At 37.7% G+C, this 21,027-nt stretch overlaps 1 protein-coding gene across 3 annotated transcripts in view; it reads right to left on the bottom strand.

The window, feature by feature from the left end:
- Nucleotides 1-21,027, bottom strand: part of PLEKHG1 (pleckstrin homology and RhoGEF domain containing G1) — a 133,019-nt gene that overhangs the window by 96,114 nt on the left and 15,878 nt on the right. The gene's annotated exons all lie outside the window — the stretch shown is intronic.

The raw sequence follows: 21,027 nt of genomic DNA, 5'->3' as shown, positions 1-21,027 counted from the left end.
AAGTTTTAACACATTGTACAGCATCAATATTTCTTCCATCCCCGCTCTGGGCAGAGTAGAAAAGGCTTCTCAGAAAGGCAGTGAGCCCATGTCCTCTTACAGCAGTGTTATGTATCCTCTGTGGTACTGGCTGATGGTCAACATGTGGCCAACACAGACCGACTGGGATTTTTTATCCTCCTTTTTGGCACCTTTGAATATTCTCCCACCACCACCTGGACTGACACTCCATTTTACATTACAAAAGCCTCAAGATCAGATAGAATATATCAACAAAAGACAATTCAAAATGAGCAGGATTCTCTGCCTGTAGGACGTGATGCACCCAGTGGGGCAGGGACTTCACTTCAGCTGACAATTCACGTAGCTCAGTGCTGCATACAGCACGATACAGAGCACGCAGCACTGGAAGTATTAGCAGTACAGCCTTAATTCCCAACCAAGTCACTTCTTGTTTCTAACAATACTGAGGCAACACAGCTGATTCAGTGTGCAGACTTCAGACAATCAGCAGATTCAGACTTACAGCAGACCTCCCTGGCAGGTCCATCCTGCAGCAGAACTGAGACTGAACACAAATAAATGGCTAATAACCCTAACCCCTCCCTCTGCTACACACACACAAACACCCCAGCCTTCTTAAATTATCTTGCTTTCAAATTTGTATGGCTTGTTTTGAATCTTATCACCAGACCTAGAATGAAAACATTCCTGCCCTAGCATCCAATAAAGGCCTTGGGTTCATATTAAAACCAAACTATACAAATCACATAGGATTTCTTAAGCAATCTAAGTTGCAAAAAGCATTTCACGTGTGCTAACTAGGGCACAACTATTTGTCATATTTAATCCACATATACCTAAAAGGTGTAGAAATTATAGACGCATCTGAGGCTACAATACACCAGTGCATCCTAGGGTACAAATAAATACTTACTTAGCTGATGGAAACTCTACTACATATGATTTTCTACATCAGTCAACTAATCTCTACTCAAGATAAAATCCACTGGGTTTTAGTCAGGAATTACTTAATCTTTAACATCTATGTTTCATCCACACAACACTACACATAATGAAGGTTTGAAACCAGCCAAAAATGTTCTCTCAACTCCCTAACATTAATAGTAATAATACTTATCCACCTGAAGGTTTGTGCACGTGAATTCATAAGTCACAAACTGAATAAACCAGTGTGTCCTCCACAGAGGATTTACACAGCTAAAATCACCTAACAGTCTCCAAAGTCTTTTATAAATTCACTGCAAACCAGAAATGTACTCTCTACAAGACATTAGTAAGTTTGTTCTTCAAACACATTACTCAAATTTAATTATCTACGCTTATCATCACAAAACAGTTGGATATAATAAATACACAGACTAATTCTAAAACTTGGCAAGCTCATGTCTAACACCACGTTCAATGATGTGCTATATATTTTCTGTGAACACTGTACTAGCTTATAAAGCAAATTCCAGTTAACTAGTGATTTACTAGTAAAGTCAATAGGAACTAGTTAATTACACATTGCATTTGAACCAAGAAATCACATTAAAAACATTTATTTCTGTGATTCAAAATCAAACAAAATGTTTTATGTGAATTCTATATTTTAAAGGAATCTTTTCACATCACAAACTCTGGGAACTACATGTTTAAAATACTAAAACATGGTTGATTTGAGTTGCACTAATTGAAATAAAAACATAAGTAAACTTCACCATGATAATGTTCACAGAGTAACTCGTTGACACATTAATGACATAAAACTGCTAGTTCCAGAAATAATTTGGGGGTTCTATATTGATATTTTGTAGAGGTGCTAAATATAAGTAGGAAAAAAAAAAACACCACACTTTTTTTTTTCTGGTCTCTTCTGCCAAAATTTTTATTTATGCTAGTCCAATTTTCCTTCTTTAAATTAGGCCAACATTTCTTTCTATTTGACCTTCTAAAGAAGTGATAAGCTTGCTTTTTTGTCAACAAAACTCAGTACTAGAAAGCATTACACTTCAAGTAAGACACCTACCAACAGTCACTTCTGTAGAGTACCTGTGGTCATCTCTGTCTACAGAGTATAACCTACCATTCCCAGAACAAAACCAAGCAGGATTGAAACAGGCATTGAATAACTCTGGCATTTTTAATAATGGAATGGTAACTCAAAAGCTGGATCATCCAATTCCTGCAGACAAACTGGAGTATTTACTGAAAAGGTTCAGACTTTTCACAGTTAAAACAGCTCTCTGTTTCAAGAACTCATTTGGATAATCCAGGACAATTAAAAAACTTCTGTCTCACTAATGGTTTTGCACAGATTTACCAATTTAGCAGCTCTGTGTTACAATAAGCAATAGCAAGAGGCTTAATGTACTTATAACAGGTTGAAGAAAGTCAGTCCCTATGACCAGAAAAGTGCATCTTCAGAACAACGTTTAGAAACACTTCCCTCTCTGTAATGGTTTGCAGCAATGAAACAGTCTGTGAAATGTGTTGCAGTTTCCTGGCTTTTTCTAAATCACATGGAAGCTTAATAGAACGAGAACAGCTCAGTCAGGTGCAAACATGACAGGAGCTGTATAGAGACTTCAACATTTTCCCATAGCATTGTCAATTTTAAAAAATTACACCTAAAAACTGAGATCCAGTTATGTGGCACAGGATAATATTTAAACTTATTTTAAAAGCATGGAGATCTACACATTTTAAAATCTAAAAAGCAGTCTTTCCCCCTCTTCTCTCTCATCAATGATAACTGGTTTCAGTGTGTTTCTAGAAATTGCAGAATATACTAGACAAGTTTAAAAAGAAAATCCACATTTTTTTATAAAAACGCCTATTTCATGACTCCTAGTCATATTACCAAATAATCAAGATTTTTCTACATGATAATTCTTGTCAGATGTATTTTGCTTTTCTGAGAGGGACAAAGCTAGTGGAAGGAGAGATTTAAAGAAAATAAATACACAAATCTGCTCTTGTTGTCTATGTAATTTGAAACATAGTAAGTTTTGAATTACACAAAAAACAGAAGCAAAAGTTTGACATTACTTTAGTTACTGATTTATGAAGTTCCTAGCTTTAATCAGGGAAATAAATACCTGAAAAACGATTCATCAGACTAGGAAAATAAATCCCACTACAGTAAAGCCAAGTAAAAATAATGTAAACCTCCACTTATCCAAATCATATTGCAAACTTTGCGATAGCACTAATAATAATGTCAATATTAATCATATAAAGTACCTTATAAAAACAGCCCTGTTAGACCCTTCCAAATACTCTTGCTGTATAATTACTATTGCTATATAATTACTGATACAGTTTTAATTATCTTAGGCCCAGCTATTTTAGTAGTCCATGGGATACTGGTATTTCTGAATTCATCAGTCAAAGCTGTTACATTTGCTTACTCCTCTGAGCATTTTTTCACAGAAAATCCCAGCAAGAGAACTTGAAATACACATGCATTCACAATTTATGAACAAACACAGCCACACTGTTTACTTTTCTTAATTAAGCAAAACTCTAGTAACCAAAAACATTCAGATGTACGACCATGCATTTTCATAGGCCATAATCAGCCAGGGCCACCCAAACGGGCACACTGGGAGGTCCTAGCTCAAGAAATTTGTTGTTCCTTCTTGTAGATTGGTTTTCTTTTAAAATCCTGACCCACTAAAAATTGCAGATCAGCTCTAATGTTATGAAAAGAAAAAAATCTCAGTTCCTTTAAGCACAAGATCTACTCCACCACATGCTATAGCTGAATTAATGAAAAAGCATTCAAACTTATAGCACTAAAAAAATTATTTTTAAAAAAGCACACTCAGGAAAAATATGGATTACCTACATTTCACAGACAAATATAGTCCTTGTCCCTTAAAATTAACTGTAGTTTGCTAAATATATATATATATTAAAAAAAAAAAAAAGGCTTCCATTTATTCAAAATAGCTATTAACTGAAGTGTCACAATTTTCAATTTCAATGCTCCATGGAGAAATTTTCATTGGAAAGAAGACTTCTACTCCATCTTTGTTCTCTCAGCAACTCATTGCTGTACTCTGAAAAGGCTTAAGCAGCTTGAAAGAAACTATTGTTCATCACAGGACTGTTTGCAGTTGTAACTATGGAGTTCAACTATGTATTTATGTTGAACAACGTTCATCACTAACCGAAATCTAACCTGAACTCACTCCTTTTTGTCAAACCCCTGGCCCCTAGGCTACATCTGTTCCAAATAGCTGGAAGTGATCATATTTAAGAAAGCTGGCTGGACATCTTCAAAAATTGTTCAAACATAGTGCCTTAGACAGACACTATTTTTTTCCCCCATCTTCCAGAGACTCAGTGAGCAACAATATTAAAAATTCTGCTGTGGCCACTTTATTCACAATCGACATAAGTGTTCCTTTAAAATACTGTATTACATTTTCAAAATGCAACCTTTTACACATTAAACAGTCAGGCTTTATGCATATAGATAAATACATGTAAAACAACTGAAGCCCTGAAGTTCTACTTTACACACAATGCTGTTAACAGCTAAGCCATCTGTTGGTTTATTTTTAAACAGTACTTAGATGAGTTCTTCCTTCTGTATTTAAAAAAAAAAAAAAGTGTAGGAATGGGTTGGGAGAAAATGGATATTAGTTAGTTCTTAGAGATGAAATATTTTGTAAACACCAACACTCAGACACCCACACACAGCCTGGCTAGGTTGCTGCACTTCTCAGGTGAACGGTACCTGATGCTGTGTTTCTGAAAGCAGAACCAGTCACAAATGCTCCAAACCAGCACTCAAAAGTCTCAGGTTGCAGGATGAACTCCAAACTCCAAAGAAGGCTATGGCAAAATTCTCACCCACATTAACATGACTAGAACTTGTTAAACATTCCATAGATCTTTGTTAGGGAATAAGGACACCCATCCTGGATCTAGTTTTTACCATCTGCTTGCCTACAAAATCCCTTCATGGAGCAGATGCATTGCTGCTCTGAGCCCCATGAGAATAGCTTTGATCCAAGGTCACATAAACCAAGTTTATACACTAACACAATTCTTTCACATGAACCAAGACGTGACACTGAAAGAAACTCCTAGATAATATCGACATAAAGGATAGAAGTTACAAGGACACAAAACACTATGTGCCAACAAGCCTCATTGCTGCTCATATTCACCACCACCACCCCTCAGCCCTTCTAAGTAACACAGCGGTACCTGTTTCAGACTAAAAGTTATTTCAAGTTAATATTTATTCCTTCAAAACTGCACAGAATTGTAACAGCTCCTTTCATTCCCTTCCAGCAGAGCTCTGCATATGGATATGCATTTTGGCTTCCCTTCTCCAATAGCCCTCTCCTTCAAAATCTCACAAATATCTCCCTGCTTTTTTTCCCCGGCACATCAGCACATATGAAACCTTTCAAGTCTGGGGCTTTTTTTGCTGTTTGGTTTTTGGGTTGTTTTGGTGTTGTTTTTTTTAAGATGCTACATAGTCTGATGATTTTCCCAAACCAGGTCACCCTTACACCTTCTTTTCCACAGAAACACCAGTAACAGTGGCATGTAGATCAGATGGTCTTGCTTGGAACAGCTCATCTCTTGGTGCAACTGCCCTATGTTGGCAAGAAGGAGCAAAACCTCCTTTGCATATTGTTTGCCCCATCGATGAAAGTCATACTGATATCTCTCTCCTGCCTCCTTCTTCAAAGCAGCATAAATCTACAGCATCCTCTGCTTAGTTTTTGGAGCTCATCATCCGTACTGCAGCTGCAATCCAAAACCCCTAATATTTCCCATCAAGCAGAGACCAAAACACAGAAAGCCTTTGTCATTTCCAATCTGGTTTACTGTAATTCACTGTGTTTGAATGTGAACATCACAAATGTTCTAGTATAAGGAACGATCTGTCTGGCTCCTCTGTGGTTTAACTGCTATGCATACATCTTTTCCCCCCTCCAATCTCCCCAATAGCTCTGAATCCATTCCCAAGGCTATCCCAAGGCTCTGGTCATGGTTTTCCAATCCCACAAAAAGATTAAATTCAGCAGTTAATCACTGTGTTTCAGTTTGAAGTCAAGACTGGATTTTTAACAAAGTAACACAGGATATGAGGTCTAGGAGGGAATGTGACATGACATCTTCTCCTTCAAACTTTGTATATAACAAACTTCTTGAAAAGATGAGACATAAAACATTTGGTCAGTTTCCAACCACATTGCAAGACTCCTTACGTAACAACATATGCTGTTACTACGCCAAGTGAAACAAAGAAAACCTTCCCCACAGGGTCTTCTGGGAGAAGAAGGGATCAAAACCTTGACTGACACTCCTCAAATACCCTTGTGAAGCGAAAGTTCAAAGCCTAAGCAGAAAGATGTCAGTTTCAATTGGTGAAATGCATGCATTTACTTCTGATGCATGAAATCTATGTTGATCACAGCAATTTATCAGCTCAGCACAAGCAATGGCTTTCAAATGCAAGTTTTCTTATTGCAGGTCACATTAAACTACTTACTATAACTAACCACTTGTTTTTCTTCTGTGAAAATGAATTGTTAATGAGCATTTTTGAAAACATCCTCTTTTGTACATGCTGCTTGGCTCAAGATCAGCCCTGCATTGCATATAACAATGTAGAAAACAACACATCTCTTCTGTGGTACTAGGACAGCCTGGCAGTGCTTTCCCGTTGACGCATCCCTGAACTCTAAATCCACCTGTTCCAGTCAGGCTCCCGCAGGTGGCACTAGCTGCTCCCTACAATACCACACAGGGCTCAGCTGGCAGACAACACCAAATGCTTGCAGCAGAAACTGCCTCTCCCTTCTGGTCAGCGAGCCAAGCAAGTGCTAAAAATCCTTTGCGCTTTCAGGCATCTCAATAGCCCTGCTTACCTCTCAAATCTGGATTTGGGTTTGGATAGCCTGACAGCTAAGCCAACAAACCACTTTTTACTTATTTCAAAGCTTCCTATCATTAGAATAAAGTACAGCTCCCTTCTAAAGCACTGGGCATTTTCCAAAATACATACATGTATATTGCTTCTCTCACACCTTTGCACAGTGTGGTTCATCTCAGCAGCCCTCCCAGGTCTTCACAAAAGTTTAAAACCCCACACAAACAAACAAAAAAAATCCATCAAAAGATCGTGTTTCACTTGGACACAGAAGGTCTGTCACTTTGGACACTTTCTTTTAAATCTAAGCTTGAGAAAATAGACAAACTTGGGTAAGGTGGCTCAGCACAGGACATGCCTGACAGACACTGTAACGAAAAACAAGGAAGAGCAGGACTGAAGGTCAGTCCCAAGATATTTAGGGACTTACGCAGAAGTCCCAGCACAGACTGTATGAGTACAGCAGTAGCAAGTCATAGCTGCTGAGTATAGCTATTTATCACAAAATACTGGTGTCATCTACTCAAAGAAATTTGCTACTCAAAAAGCAAGCAATGTATTCTACATAAACCTTTTCCCAACTGATTTAAGCAATAACACCATGTAATGCATTATGCCTAGTTACTCCACAAAAACAAGAAACAGCACACTTTTCATTATTTAATTTTATAAAGATGGTAATCAGATATTTTAATTGAGCTACCATTATATTGTTTTCAGATTTCATTTTTAGATAATACTATTTCTACTGTTACGTGCTAATTAGGGCCACACAAAGAAAACTGAATTTGAAACAAACCCATTAAAAAGAAAACCAAATGCCTCAGCACAGACAAGAACACACAGTTCAACCCTTACTTTACAAGCAGAGTTTATTTCCAGCACCATTAAATCATGACTTTTCAGTAATGCACATACCAAATGCTGCAGCAGCACAGAAAGGCATTATGCACATACACCAGCTACAGTGCTAAAGAGACTACAGGATTTTAAGGTATGGGACTTCACACTGGAAAAATAGTCAAACCCATATCCAGAAACAACACAGTTGCCAGAGGAGACTACATGACATTTTCCTCAACAAATTCTGCAATATGGTAAGAACTTACACAGTCACTTCATCATGTCACCTGAGCAAGTTACAGCCAAGTACAGCCTTTAGCCATTTGCTCAACAGCTGCAGTTCTGCTTTGCCTACCATTCACCTCTCCAACATACAGACTCTAGGTAGCTGTCTTGACGTGGTTAAAAAATATATTTATTTTTTCAATCTACATTTAATATTTTCACTGGTCACTAGCAACCCCTCTTCTTACCAGATGTTTTTCTTTAAGCTTTTCTCATAAGACAATACAGCTGCAGTTTCATTAGAGCTCTGTTTCCAATAGATATAATCCTAGTGAGGTGCACAGCATAAACCTCACAACTGGGCCAAAATTCTGGTTTAATAAATTAAAAACAAACAAACAAACACCACCACCAAAACATTCTACAGTTAGATATGAACCTGTCAAACTTCAAAAATAACAAAAGCTGCTTTATAGTGCACACAGATACAGAAAGGAAACTGAAGAGGAACAGATTTCAGCAGTGTTGATCTCAGAATTACTCAAATTCCTTTTGAAAGATCTGAACTTTGCTGCAATTAAGAGAGATGCTGATTTGACTAATAAACAATCTCAAAGATGCACACACGCAAAGCTTTCCTTTTTAGTCTTTTCCATATTCTTGTCCCTGTTGCACAGCAGCTGCAGCTTTAGATTCCTGATTAAGGGCAAGGGCTGCTGCTGCTCCATGCCCTTCTCAAACATTAAAACACAACAAAATACCAACAACAATAAAAACCAAAACAATCAAGGGAAATAACCCACCTAGCACTCTACAGTCACTTTGTAATCTCATTTCTTTTTTAGACAGAAGAGAGCCCCCAATACCTGCTTTTGCAGGCTGTAAGTCTCCTCTAAATTGTTTTTCTACTATAGATGTTGTGTAGTAGCACTTAGAGATACTTCTTCTTTTGCTTCATGCCTGTGTAGGAGGATATCATTATGACTGTCTTAGAAAAGACCAGGGTTTGTTTTGTTTTCAATGAAAGCTTTATAGATCTCTTACAAAGAAACTCTTTATATTTTAGGGTTATCAGAAAAGCTAGTATCTATGGAACGAACGTAATTCATATGCATGTTAATTTTGCGCAGGGCCAGGCTCAAGGCACTGAGATAGGGAATGACGTCTTCTTAAATTCACATAACCAGTCTGTAATGCAAACCTTGAAAATGCATTCACAGACAACTTGACAAACAGATAAGGTGCATTGAAATGTACGCAAAGACTACAAAAAGGCCCAGTGCTTTTTAAGAGTATAAATACAGACAAGTCCATTTCAAAGTAAACTGTTTTAGGGATACATCTCCTCTCCACTTAAATACAGATTTCTGAAAACCTCCTAAAAAGAAAAGAAAATTACAACATAGTGCTCTGCATCAAATAAAAATCACAATTTCATTCTCTTATGCATACATTTTTCAAGGCACAGAGTGATTGGTGTGCATCAACTCCAATTAGGCTGGTTTACCTCTTCTATAAAATGCTCATAACCTGTTTGGATTTGCTAGATATTTTTAAAGAAATAACTTCAGACCTGCTTATAGAAAAAGCTCACAGAACTTCCAAGAGAAGATCATGCTCATGAAAGACAAAAACACCAGCTTTGTCCAGAAGGTCCATTTGCTTTGTTAAAAGCTTTCCGAGACAACATTAAGTTCCAGTAAACAAGAGGGAAAGATATATTCCCCCTCAACTGTAAACTCCTTTGGAGAGCTGGAGAGAATAATGAAAACAAAAATATACAAAGGAATGTTTGGTTTGGCATTGCTGATGCTTGTTCACAAAAGGGTATCCTACTTGAAATGAGGATAATGGCTAATCACTTCACACATAGATCCTTCTCTGTCATGTTTTGCAAGGGAAGGAATGGGCACAGTTTTACAGATCTACCATCAGGAAAAGGCCTCCTACAAAGCTGGTTTGTAGGTTTCCCACAATTACTCAAGCATGGTATTACTGCCAAAAGGAGAGGTTTAGACACGGGCTTTATCGTTATTAAACAAGTAACACTCAATCGGCTTTTCTAGAAACTGTTCGTTGAACAGTTAGCCAAATACACACCGTGAAACACATTTTTCCCCACAGCCATGAAAAAGTGCCCATCTAACTTTTTGACTATAGTAAAGCAGGGCTTTGTTTTAATCCTACAGTATATAACATTAGGCAACCAATGCAGCTAATAGCGTAAGAGAGTCAACAGTTAAATCTTTCTGATCTCTGACATCATCCAGTTGCCTGAGCACTGAGCCTGGCTGCCCCCCATGCCTGGCTCAAGCAGCTGACTGCAGGACCACTTCATGCTCCTCCAACTTTTCTCTGCTTTGAGGATAGGTACATCTGTGTTTACACACACATATATAAATACACACACTGCACACACATGGCGGGGGAAGGGAAATTAGCACCAGGCCAAGTAACAGCACTGCACACTTGCAGTTTGTCCGAATGAATGGCCTCATAACTCAGATTGGGACATTTCCTGTAAAAACACTCCATTATTTATCAAGCACTCCAGAGTGCAACTGTTGAAGCGTGGCTTGCAAAGAACATATTCTCTAGAGCCAAAGTTTGCAGTTCTCTACAGAACACTCGGACTAGTTGTGATGGAAAAGCCAGGGCCCTCTCGCTGTACATTGGCTTTGAATAATGTGTCCCCAGTTCAGCAGAGTTCTGTAATTGCAAGCTTACTCCTATTAGCTTTTATGGCATTGAAATGCATGTGAGTACTACAGAGCATACAGGAACTATATAGTTTCAAATAACACTCATGCTTAATCTCTGGCAAACCACAGTTTTTGTGCACACATAAGTGTATATATATGGATTCACTACAAATATGGAATATTGAATTAAATATCACTAGAAAGAGAAATTAAACTATTTCACCCACCTATGGTCAACCAGCAGAGAGTCTAGGCAACTAAAACTAGTAAAAGGGAAAGCCACACACAGTAACAATCTTTAACCTACCACAATTTCCAAGGGAATCTGAATGACCATTTTGACTAAAGCAGCTGACAAACTGCTCAATCAACATTTCTTTTGGGTTAAAATGCAGTGTTCTCCAGACAGGGAAACTCCCTCTGTAATGTACCAAGGCTACAAAGCTTCTTATCCCCAACCTGCTTTCTTAGAAAAGCTGAATTTATAACTAAACATTGCATTGCCAATTGCAGATCTTTGCTGACCCCATGTGAGAACACTAGTTCCATTCTGAAAAAACACACGGAGATAAAAAAACAAACTCATTTACAAACGTTATATAGTTGGAAAGGCAACTTCCTTCGGCTGAATGTTTTTCACCTTTCTACATCAGTCTAAGAAACTTGTTTTGAACAAATCAGTTGTTTATAAGTAATTCTCCACAACTGCATAGAGTCTGAGCCATTGTGCATTTTGACATGACTTCCATTCACCTTCTCAGAAAATACAAAAAATAACTTTGACTTAGCTTTCAAACACAGAAACGAATAAATACTTATTTTGTACTAAAGTAATAGTTATCTGACATGACTTCATGCAGTTGTTGAGAGCCTTTCAGAGACTTATAAGATTCTTGAAACTCTAGTATTCCCAGCTTATGCAAAGAAACAGCCTTTTTGGTGACCTACATATTGCTTTGTAGCTTTCAGTAAGATAGAAGCAAAATCAACCCAAATTCTTCAGTGCATTACATTGGAAGTTTTTTCAAGGATAGTGAACATTGGGACACATCGTGTTTGAATTCAGGTTAGTAAGGGGTCATCAATAAGAGGTTTCTGTTAACTTTGCCTTACAGTTTTAAGAGGTGTTGAGATTACAAAGGTGTTTTAGTTTCTAAACTAACAAGACAATTTTCACCTAGAAAAGGAGGCCAAATTCTCTTCTTTTCACTTTCTCACACTAGTGAAGGTCACCTTTCCTACCTTTCCATTTTAACCACACTGTACAGTGAAGTTTTTTTTCCTTCCATATAAATAGTAGAGAATCAGAAACAAATAACGCATTTAGCAGTCAGCTTTCCCTGTTCTAGATGAAATACCAGAACTACTGATAAAGGGGTGTCTCTCCTCCTATCCACTCCCACCAAGTAAAATTGTACTAGAGTGAAAGATGCATCACTTCTGTACTTCAACAACACTAGAAGAAGACATAAAGGGTAATCAAGTATTTCACTTCTATCCTGAGAAAGTTATGAAAAAGTGCAAACAGCTGTATAAAGGAATTCAGTTTTCCTTAATTACAAAAATTAAACCCAATATAATTCCCAAAATTATGTCAAGAAGTTTCAGAAGACATGTAAATATTATGCACAGTACTAGAAGTGTGGAGGGATTCAAATAACTGAAATTCATAAACTACTGCCCATGCAAAAGAGCTGGGTATGCTCTTCAAGTTACCACAATTTATGCAAACAGAACAAAATCAGGCCACAGTATTATGACTGACAACTCCTTAAGAACCTATTTTAAGAGGCAAAGCTTTGTATTTAACTGGTCATTTGATCTAGTACTGGAAATCAATGCATATAAAGGCAGGGTGGGAGGGAGGTCTCTGAATAGGCTTGACTAAAGTAAATATTCAAGGGGACATTACTCAAGTCAATACCAAGAGCTTCAGCCAGTTTCCAAAGCTTTTTGAATTCTCAAAGCTAAGCCAAATGAATTCAGATGAAAGTTCTTTTTTTTCCCCCCACTTTTAAGCGAAGAAATAACTTCAGTGAATCGTCTGCAAAACAGCCTCCCAAATGTAGTAATTGGGGAACAAACCTAAAGCTCTGCCGAGCACACAACTATGCATTTCTAAACTTTAATGGTTTATTCAAATATGAAGTACTGATGTACTGAACCAAAAAGCACAAAGGTATTCCAATAATGCTGTTTCAAGTTACGCAATTCCATCCTGGATACACAAAAATCCCAGTTTGTTCATTCTTGCTGCCTATCCCACATTCTCTGCTCTGAGGAACAGGGGCACACGGGGCGCATACTAACGACACCAAGTTTCCGGTGAATCCAGTAAGAGGCACAGCAAGGCAAGGACACCACCTGGCCCTGACTTGGCTCTGAGATGATGTCAGCCTATTCAGCACAGCAACAGAAAAAATCCTTGCTGTATTTCAAACGCACACAAAGGGCCATGTATATTACCACAAAAAGCAGGAAACCACTCGATCTTGTCAACACATTATTTTCTGCTGCCCTCTGAGCCTTACTGCTGCATTTAGGGAATAGGAATAGGTGAAAGAAGCAGCATTTATTCCTTCAGATTTGATGACAATTACCCCGGTCCCTCTCCCACCCGTCACTGATCCCACAGCCTGTGCAGTATTCCCAGGGATATCCCCAGGCTGCTATCACTTTTTGCCCCATGGTCACCACTATGAACTGACCCACCAAAGCAATTTGGCAAGTGCCATGCCTGCATCAATTTCTTCTATTTCTTTACTTTTTTTTTTTATCCTCAGTCCCTAGCTCCCCCACTTTTCTCTAACAAAGAAAAATACTCCAGAAATGACATTTTAAAATAAATAAATAAATAGTAATTCCCTGTAAAGTGGATTTCCTCTGTGCCAGGGACCCAAAAGTCTGCACAACAGAGAAACACTGTCTGAGGAGCAGATGCACTCACAAACTAAAACGTGAACCTTGATTTTTCCCACAATGAAGACATTCACAAGATCACTGGCCCAACCTACAGGTTCTCTGATGCTGAATAAAGGCATCACAGAGTTTCCTCATTTGAAATACAAAGGCTATACTTAATGCATTAAATGTGCCCAAAATGCAGAAGCTTGGACAGAACAACCCACCTCTGTGCTGATGAAGAATCTTAGTCTCCAAAGCAGGACACATGAAAACAATCTCTCAGAAGTGATGGCTGAACTGGACTAGGGACTGAGGAATGCCTGGAAACTGTCTGGGGAGAAGGCCAGCTGTAATTCCCCAAAATCATACCAGCAAACATGACCATCATAAGCTATTTTCTTTCAGACGTGGCAACACTCTTAGGCCCACCTGAACTTAATGCAGATGTAACCTTATAGGACTTCTCTCTCAGGCCACCTATGATCACAGACTTTGATGAAATGTAATTTAGAGTATTTTTCTGTTAATTGAATTTAGCTACAGACTCCAAAGATTTAAAGAAGTCTGAATGAAGAGCTAGAGACACATACACAAAGGCACAAAAAGCAGAAGAGGCAGGGAGAATTAAAAAAAAGCCTTACCCTCTGCAGAGCAGAAAGTATATTTACTTTCAACTTAATTACCTTATGCATGTACCACTGGCAGTGACAGGGTTCACTTCTGTCTTTTGCTTCTGACTTTTAAAACTGATCATATACAAACCTTTCAAAAAGCAGCATAGTTTTCTTTCACTGCACCTGTGGACACTTTTCTCTACAACATCTCAGCCCCTGGGTAGCCCAACAACTGATGGACGCCTCCTTCAGCTGTGACAGAGTGAGAGGTGTCCCACAAGTAGAATTCAGAGGTGGATGCCCAGCTCTCCTGCAGTGTGAGAAGTCCTCTTACGGCTTTTCCAGACACAAGTTGGAAGTCTGGTCATCTCCACGACCCTACCAGGCTAATGCCAGCGTAAAATCTAAAGCAGACCCTTAATGTAAGGGAGTTTTTTTGTGGCTTTTGGAGTGTGGGTTTTCTTTTTAAATCCAACTCCAGTACATTTTCAGCAAAAGCCATTAAAAGCCATAAAAAAAGCTGCAATGAATCATAATTATTACAGAGCAGAGGCCAATTTTTTCAAAACTGGTTAGCCATTTTAACATCTACCACCCTAATTAGTGGGTAGAAACCCAGCATTCTTAAAAATAACTAGAGTGTAAGCTGAAGTAGCTATCAAACTTCAAAATTATCTGTTATTTTTGAAAGTTCTGAGAGTCTTACACCTAAACAAAGGAGAAGTTTCATATCTTTTAAAATACATATCCATGTGGTGCTTCTGCCAAATCATTCTTATTACTTGGTTTTAATTGCTAAATAGATAGCAGAGAAAAAAAAACAAAGCCAAACAAAAACAAGGAACAAGGTTTAGATCACATAAGCCCCGGACAAATTAATTAACATAAATGTCTGTGTGTGTCTAGAATTATTTTGTCTTTTGTCCAAAGTTAGCTGTCAGGAAAATTTACACACAAACCCAACTATTTGATTAATTCATTTGATATAAAAACTACTAGTTAAAACACATTACCCGTAACTACCAGCTTCAGATCTCTGAAGTTGAAGATTCGGCACATTTCTCTAAGGAAGTAAGTAACCTGCTCCACTCTTCAGAGAACTAATTAAAAAAGCATGGTTTTCCTCTGCCAGTTAAAGCATGTGTTAAAACTGAAATAAAGTCCATTTCAACCACATACATGTTTTGTAGGCTTTTATTACCATTTTGATCATTTTCTGCCCTGCAAGGCCTTGATCAAAGATTTACTTTGCTGCAGCAAAGTGCTTATTTGGCAAGAATAGAAGAGGACACCAAGTGAAATAAAGCTTTTCAACCTTTCAGCCGAAATAAATTTTAAAAAGGTGCATTAGAAAGAATACTGAAACGTCCTACAGGTTAAGAAGTGGAAGGAGATGGCAAATGGCTTCACCAGTGTCTGATTATCGAGCAGTGTCTTACACTCCACTTTTCCTCTGGGCAGTTTGTGCCTTCCTTAGGGGAACTGCACTCTGCTTATATTAAGTGTGAGCCTGGGACTGTACACTGCAGTGGAAACCCTATAACCAAACAGTATGAATTAAGCACCAACACTTCATACAGAGTATGAAACACACCTTGGAAATTTTCCGCCCTCTAATTCATCCTATCATATCATAAGACTGTGGACACTGACATTTTCAAGACATCTACCATGAATAGCATCTTTGGAAGTACAGGTTTGCAATCCTAGATTAACATATAAGAATCATCAAAGCAAAAATATTTGTTTACTTTTAGTGATAACGATCAACGGCAAGAAGTACAATAATACAGAGATACTAAAATATTTGTATTATGCTTATCCATAAATAAATGTATGTTTACATTATGCTTTCCACACACACAGAATGAAGCATGCATTTTTCTATCAGTACTGCCAATTCATTCTAAGGAAAACCCCCAGCTACTAATCCCATTTTCAGCAAGCATGAAGCAGGCTTGTGTCATGCACCTTGAAGACCAATATCCAAGCAAGCAGGGAAGGAAATTGCTCATGCAGGGGAATTTAACTCCTCCTTCATTTATACAATTATTCACACTACAGAAGTGTCAATATCCTATGTCTGATAAAGGTACAGGTAAGACAAAACATGATTTGACAATACCAAGAAACACAGCTGCTGAAAGGCTGTATAAGAACTTCATGAGAATTATTGTTTCAGGTGTTTAAGTACATCTTGGGTTACAACCCAGGTATGTGGAATGAGTAGCAACAGGGACAAAGAGCTAGGGACTCATCTGATAATTACACGTTCTGTTGCACCATGGCAGATTAAGCACAATGGCACTTGTGTGGGGCTCCTCTGCTCCCCAGAGAGAAAAGCATTTGGGATTTTTGCCTCTCACCTCTCCTAAGGGGCGCAGGAATCAAATCAAGCTGTTCTCAGGAATGGAAAATAACTGGAAAACAGCAAAAAGCACTGAATGCTAAATCTGGCTGGAAACATTTTGTTTTGTGGGGATTGTTTCGTTTTGTTCTGTGCTGAGCACTCTCACTCTACCAAAAGAGCAATGTTTCCACCTCTGAAAGACAGTACTTTCACAAACAAACAAACAAAATTACCTCATTTTGTAGTTTCATCCATATTTTATGTCCTTGTTCTTTGCATAGTAATAATACAGATATTAAGGTTAGCAAAAGTCTGTTATCAGAAGCATCACTGTGTCTCTTGAGTCTGCTGGACATTAATAACCCAGCAGATGGTCATTACTCCAAACTCCCCACCCTCCATCATCATTAATTCAGGAGCAAACTCATTTCAACAGGCTAGCCCTAATTCATAAAGAACTCACTGTCCTGGCCAAATTAATAGCTTCAGATCTTGGGTTACCAGATGTGCTCCAGAGACACAGTAACATTTTACATTATAATGGCCTGTTTAAAGTCCACTTCAATGTCATTTCTCATAAATATTGCTGTATGAGGCAAACTATAAAACTATGAACCTATTCCCAAAATAAACACAGAAAACTGTATTTTTGGTTTAGATTCTAGACAGATTTGGCACAAGTGTCCTCAATTATCCTGCAACCCACGTGATTGAAAGCTCTCTCCTCTGAGACTAGAAGTGGCACATAGCCTTTTGAAAGGTTTCACTTCACCCTGAAGATTAACAAACCCTCAGTGTTGGTGCATCCAATAAAGAGACAGGCAGTTGTGGTGCCTATTACATAAGCAACACAATTTAGACCAATAACAATAATAAACAGGACAAACCTAATTTGTAAGAGTCTGGAGTAGGTCTTAACTGCTAAGTCATCAGTAAGAGTTTTAATATATGCCAAATGGTGAACAGAAAGGAAGAGGGAATAATTTGTCAGGACATTTGTCAGACTGTTCTCATTAAAACGAGGAAAGAATCTTTTCAATAGGTGCAATTTGCAAAAAAATGAAAATCAGTATTCCAGAAGCACCTAGTAAGCTCTCTTTCCAACCCACGGAAAAAGTTGAATTTTGAAAATATCCATATTCTTTGTGAGGAAGAGATAGAGAATATTGAAGGATTGTAATCCAAATAAAAATAACAATTAAAAAACGAGAGACAGAACTTTCTAAAGAGACAGTATTCACTTCAGTTTAAAATTACATTGTGGAACCGAACCACATTTTCTTACAATCCTGCATCCCAAAAACTTTTCTTGCTGATAGTTTTGTTGAAAACTGTTTGCATGAAATGTTCTGTTTTTAATAAATCGCTATTTTACAACAAAATATTTTTGGCTGAAAAATTCCTAACTTGCTTCACTTTTAAAATAATTTCTCAAGTGTAACATTTCAAAAAGTCCAATGTCTTTCCTTACTTAAAAGGCTACATTGAGTATTTTAAAAGATATCCACTCACTTTCTTCCAAGCACAAAACAAGCTGCATTAGTGTTTAAACCTGAATGTAAGGAGGGTATTTTTCCTAAGTATTCTATTTCCACATGGAAGAAACAAATATAACAATTGGTATTTTAAGGTCTTTTCTACTCTACCTTGAGAACAGAATTAGAAGGCATATCTCCAATAATCTTTAACCTCCATTTGATCACCAAAGTCTGTGATACCTAAATAAAAGATATACAGCTATATTGGCTAAGTAACTTCATGCATCTAAGTTATGTAGTAAACAAATATAATCCAGGCTGGATTTACTCTTGAAGCACAGTTTACAGCCATAGCTGAAAGGAAAGAAGTTGGGGCTGAAATGTCTGAGGGGGTGGCAAGCACACTCTTGTGAGGTGAAAGAAGAGCAAGAGAAAAAGAGAACTACTTTAAAAAAAAAAAAAAAAAAAAAAAAACAAAGAAAGAAAGGAAAATCATAGGTATGTCTTCAATCTAATTCCATACTGCTACAATTTTTAATTACAAATGAAACTCATGAACAAAACAGTATTTGTTGTATTGTCCTTACACAACTGAAGCTAAGTATGCAAAGTGGGTTTTTTCTTTCAATGTATTAAATATTTTTTTCAAATTCCTACATAATGTAACTAATAAAAATATTTACTTTTACAAAGGGTCAAGTGGACAGAACATAATTCTCCCAGAAGGAAACCAGATGTTTAGTATCTTCAAAGTGATGTTTGTGCTGATAAAAGCAGTAGCTAATCTTTCTTTCAGAGGTTGAAGTTCTTGCTGAAGTTTCTTTTACTGAACAGCTACATATCATAATTTAATTAAATATCTGCCTCAACAGAACAAGTATTTTTACATTTTTAATAGGATTTTAGTTTGTGTGTAAAGTCATCAATGCATCGATAGTCAAAGAGCTGTCTTGGAAAACTTTTTTAAAACAATCTATAGTTCTGATCCAAGTCACATATTGCATCTTTAGCTCAGTATGAAGGAAGTCACATCCATTCCTAAAGCCAGGATTTCATAACAAAAAGAGTTTAGCATTTTGAATACATTAAATCACATAAATATTCAAGACTTTCTCATGAGCCATGCAAGAGGTGCAGGATAATACATCAATTTAGTGCTTAGAATTACAAAAATCTCAAAAAAATAATTTACTATGTTTCTTAAAACTCATCATAATGCATTAAGGGATCCATAAAATTTACAAAGACTTGAGAGAACAGATTTCAACTGATTCTGTGGGTTTTCCTGTATGACTTGGCTGGTGCCATGACTAATATTTAGCTACAACATAATGCTTGCCAACAGATGTGAGATAAGTCTGAAATCCTATGGGGATAAGCTAAATGTTTAAAAGGCTTTGGAAGCATTAATAGGGTTCTCTGTGTATCTCACTCAGAAAGCAAAAGGATTGTTTACGGAAAGAATTTTTTAAAAAATAATAAAAAAATTACCCCCTTAGTTTAAAATTGGTTTTATGGCACCTGTTTTTCCTTTTTCTGAAGTTCAATCTGATAAGGGGAAAACAGCAATGACAGAAGTTTAGCCTTATCTATGCTGGATAATTATGCAGTTGATTACTCCACATAGTCTGCAAATTTAGAGTGCAGGTAGAAAGCAGATCAAAGGAAGGGTCAGTTTTGATGCCCATTTGCCAACACCATAAGGACATATGTACCACTAGGGGACTAACTGCAGCATAATTAATTTATAATTATTTTTGTATTCAGCCAGATTGGTGTTCACATACAGCACAGCATGTTCTTGCTCACTTTTCCCATCTCTATGGCATCTCTTATTTGAAAAACATGTTTAGCTTAAGAAAGGCTGGAAGCCTCCAGCTAAACAGCATCATATGGATGCAGTATATCTCAACACCTTCATTAAGTGATGGAGATCATCTCTTGGGAGAGCTGGGACAGAGCAGCTATTGGGATAGCAACTGACAAGAAAGGGCTGAAAACAAATGCAATTTTATCCAACATACATCAGAAAGCCCCAAGAAAGAGGTCAAAGTTATCCAGTGCACTAACTTTAGCTAACCAGCTTCATCCAAGCTCAACATAGGTACTTAAACCAATAGTGCTAAAGTATTTAGCCTGTGCAAAAGCAGAGTATTAGCACCTTTCTTATGAGAAACTGCAGCTAAACATATGAAAAGCAGAAGGAAGAAACAAAGGACAATGAAGTAAGTGGTAAGAATTCAGATTCACAGAGCACTTTCAATTAATACTTTCTCAAGCCTTTGTGTGGCAAGAAAGAACAAAAAGGTTCCCTGTAGGCACATTCAAGGTTTGCACAGAGAGCATCCCGCTCTCACTCATTTCTTTCTAATACCTGAGTCAAAAAGATTAAAAAAAAAAAAATGGAGAAAAAAAAATTATGGCTGATGTGATGCAGAGGACAAACTGTGATACACTCCACCACCGTCCCATACCCTCTGCACCCAGCTGCTTTACTAGCTTCTCTCAACCTTTTCCCCAGACATCTGCCTTCTTCACCTTCAGCCTTCAAGTCCCCTTCTGCTCTGAGTCTAGACCCTTTCCTATACTTCACCATTTACCTGTCCCCAAAACTTCCTTCCCTGCAGTCTGTAAAGCCAAGTAAGGAGCTTCCCCTGACTCCATCCCCAGCTCCTCTCGAGAAGGTCCTGGATGTCAGAAGCCCCCCATGGAGCTCCCCAGAGTTACGCTGCAACACTTCAAGCAAAAGATTCTCAAACAGGAGATGGACAACAATGCTACAGACTTAGAAACTGCACCTTAGAAACAAGTACCAATTTTTCAGCTCTCAGGTCCATGATGTGGGTGCTACCCTTCCCCAGAGGAAGGCATTTTCAGCATAATTTTGGAGAGTTACACCTACAATGCAGTGACTGTGCTATGAAGACAGAACTCATTCCCTATACCATGCAGTCAAAAAACAGTGTATCCATGAAGTCCATGCAAGATTTCTCTTTTTTTC

This window comes from Apus apus, chromosome 3 (assembly GCF_020740795.1).
Source record: "Apus apus isolate bApuApu2 chromosome 3, bApuApu2.pri.cur, whole genome shotgun sequence".
Taxonomy (NCBI): Eukaryota; Metazoa; Chordata; class Aves; order Apodiformes; family Apodidae; genus Apus; species Apus apus.
Note: the sequence above shows the minus strand (reverse complement) of the source record. Positions and strands in the feature narration are given on the sequence as shown.